This window comes from Anoplophora glabripennis, unplaced genomic scaffold (assembly GCF_000390285.2).
Source record: "Anoplophora glabripennis isolate ALB-LARVAE unplaced genomic scaffold, Agla_2.0 scaffold538, whole genome shotgun sequence".
In the NCBI taxonomy this organism is placed as follows: domain Eukaryota; kingdom Metazoa; phylum Arthropoda; class Insecta; order Coleoptera; family Cerambycidae; genus Anoplophora; species Anoplophora glabripennis.
The window spans coordinates 157,362-161,155 of NW_019416621.1; positions in this window are offsets into that span (position 1 = coordinate 157,362).

The following is a 3,794-nucleotide window of genomic DNA, read 5'->3' on the forward strand; positions in this document are numbered from 1 at the left end:
GCGTGCAGGGTAATTAGAGAGACTCCAGGAATATTTGAGCGAATACGTGGCTCAATGCGCCGACGTCTAGACGCATGCGTAATGTCTGAAGGTAGACATATTGAACATTTACTATGATTTCTACATGTTGTATGTTTTGTTATTATTAAATTAGTTTTGATTATTCCCCTTTAATCATTTAATGCAGGTAGTAACTACAAAATAACAGTAAATCCAGTCCGCATTTATGACGATGTATCTCTGTAGTTGTTCGTAAAATAATTTTTTGCTGCGAACTGGTTTAATTTGGGCAAAAAATTCAAGAGACATTTTTTTTTAGAATGAAACAGGCTATCGGAAATAAATTTTTAAATGGTAAAAAAATAATAAGACAAAAAATTACGTTGGAAATAAATTTTAGGGGTTGCGTTTTCCACCCCTTACAACCATGGGGTAAACCAAATAAATTACTGGCTAAGTGTCTTTTTGGTAGTAGAAAATGTCAGGTTAATTTCAATATTGTAACTTGTTTAGTGTGTGAAAAAAATTGTTACAAACAAATTTTATGTACCCCCTTTAAGGGGCTGTATCTTAACAAGGGATGCTCCAATGAAGTTTCTTTATATGAAAGATCCCATCTTTTTTTCGATGAGGAATCACCCCCTTAAATGTTTTACACTTATTTAGTTACACCCTGTATATTATAATCGCGCGAGCATCAAATAAAATATAATCACTGCATTTAAATTATCCCCAACGCGAAGCGGCAGTATAGTTCCCCATTGGCGGTCCCCGGGGAGCGGCCGTAAAATTTCCGAGAAAAATTAAGACGCGGCCCTAAAAAACGAGCGCACGGAACATAAACAAGCGGGCGATGCTACTACCCATCGCGGAAATTTACTACGGCCGTTACGTCGATGTTATTTCGGGGTCTCATCTTGTAGATGGCACGCGGGAGAGGCGGCCTCTTAGTTTTGAAAACATCTACATGCTTAGCATAATCGGCATAAACGGAATTACTGGAGGAAATTGCCCCGCCCGCCGTCTTGCAACTGGAGGACGGCGGAAACAAGCCCGAAACTACCGGATTAGGGGGCACGTGCGCAAACTGTTATTGTCCGCATTTCGTTTCACTCTCGGTTGAATCAATTACCGCCGAAAATGGATCGTGATTCGCCCTCCCCAGGTTGCCGTACAGGAAACTGGCGTTAGGATGGGCGGGTGAAGCCACCTTTTTGCTATTTTCACGTTTTGAATACCTGCTGTAGACTTTTTGCCAAGCACACGTATACAGGGTGAAGCTTAAATACGTACATGTATTTTAAACAGCGACACACTTATGTAGAAAATGTAATTAATAATTTTTTTATGAAAAACTTGGGAACCTACAAAAAATGAATGTGCACAATTCTTTAATGAAAAACTTGTTGAGAATCGCTGATTTTATACTCTGGCATTTGGGACTAACTTATATGAAACTATGCAGTGTTGTCAGTGTTATACAGAAAGTCTTTTTAGAGACTAGTCATAAACTTGTCTTTGCAATTCCTACAAAGAAAATATTTTATTGTTATTTTAAATGTAACACCCCGTATATTACACTAAGTGCATACTTAGCTTCGTTAAATTATTCTCTTTACAAGAATATATAATATGTTACTGTTTGACTCAGGACTTATCGACATATTTCAGTTTAAAACTATTTTTGAAAAAACAGAAGGGAAATTTATATCTGACGGATCGCAATGGCTATGGACGAGGCACGGGGAACAAACAAATGACTTTGACAGAAGCTTATTTATCATCATTAATTTATTTCCTATAACAAACCATTTCGACAAAGAAATTATATTTAGTGAGAACAAACAATTTGAAGTTATCCGTTTATTTTACAAGAATAATAATAATGCGAATGCAGCGCGCGCCGAGTATGCTCGTTTGCATCCCGGGTTTCCAGTTCCTGCTGCTGCATTTTACGACATTGAGAGACGCTTTAGAGCAGCGGTATTTAATCTGTGCTCCGCAGAACCCTGGGGTTCCGCACAACCTCTCTGGGGGTTCCGCGACTCTGTCAAAAATTTAAAATTTTATTATTAATAATTACAAAATTCAAAAAAATTTATACTCTCAAAACTTTTTATTTTTATAAGTACATGCGTATAAGTTACTATGAGAGATTTATCTATGCAAGTGCAAATAAGTCGGCTTATAACTTACACTGAAAAAACAATTACTTTCCATTAAATCAATCGGTTGTTTTGAATGCAGTCAGTTTACATTTACAGTTTACATTAAGATAAACCAGTTACATTCAATACAAGTCATTTGATTTGTTTGAATTAAAAAAAGAAACAGTTTACAACAGGTTTGTCTATTATTAACAAATTAGATTTGATATAACCATTTATGATTTTAAAATATTTATTAGGCGAAATAAAAGAATAAATTTTTAATACAAATTTATATTCGTTTTTATTTAATAAATATTATTTTTTATTTAGGCCTATCAAACGTTACAATTAAACTTTAAAGGAAAATTATTCCAAACATATAATTTCTTAAATGTGAATCAGCTGGTTATAAAAGTTAAATTTTTATATAGTTTAAAACTCTTATAAGTTCAATATTAAAAAATATTATTTAAAAATTACTCCAGCCACGTGACCAATTTGTGTTCTATACTAACAGTCGTATTTTTGCCATCATGACGACTATGTACGCAAGGTACCTGTGTAGTTCAGTAAGCTAGTATGGACTATATCAAAAGGTAGTGTTTCTTGTTGTTCTTAGATCGTATTCATAATATAATACGTATGTGCATATAGTTATAGAGTGCTGTGTTCCGTTTGCTCCTTATTAAAATGGTTGCAGAAACTGTGGAAGCTAGGGCCTTACAAGTAATAATCGTCAAAAAGTCAGTTTTAGATAAGGACATAGTGTTGCTGTTGTAGTTTCATAAATTTATAATAAAACCCAATTTAAAAATCCGAATATTATTTTTAATCATTAAACTGTAAACAAGTAGTTTTGAACGATATATTTAAGTCTTACATTTAATTTTTAGCAAAAATGAAATGTTCGAATAAAAGTATCGTATATACTCGTATGTTCTTCTCTATTAGTAGATCCCAACACTATTATCTAATTATCAGTTTAATTAAATTTGAGAAAGTACATAATTTTGAGACTAATCAAAAAATAAATACGTCCAATATTAGCGTAAAAAAACAATTCGCTTTTTATAAACCATTGATTTGTTAATATTAAAATAATCCATTTTCACTGAAGAACTGTTAGTTCACATTAAGCTAAGATATATTTCTATTAATCTTATGTCATCTACATCTTAAAATATGTAGATTAATAATAAAGAGGCGAAATGTAATATTACAGTAAAAATAAATTAACATTCAAATAAGATTTATTACAAAACTAGGAACTTATTATTAGTTACTTTTCACGCTATATATGCTAGGCGATATCCAAAACTAGTATTAGTTCATGGCAAACGATATTTATTTAGTCCAAATAAATCCTTTTTTCAGTGTATAAGCTGACGCAGCGTTCTTCGTGTTGGTCTTGATTTTTGGCTACAGATTTATTTGAATATTCTGAAATTACTGACCAGACAATAAATGTATTAAAGCCTTTTGCAACTACGTACCTGTGCGAAAAATCATTTTCCACGTACGTAGCGACAAAAACAAAGTATCGCAATGTGCTTAATGCAGAATTTCAAATGCGATTGCAACTTTTACTCAATAAATATTTACTTGAAACTTTAAAGTCTTTAATTTTTGCTTAGTAGAATATTT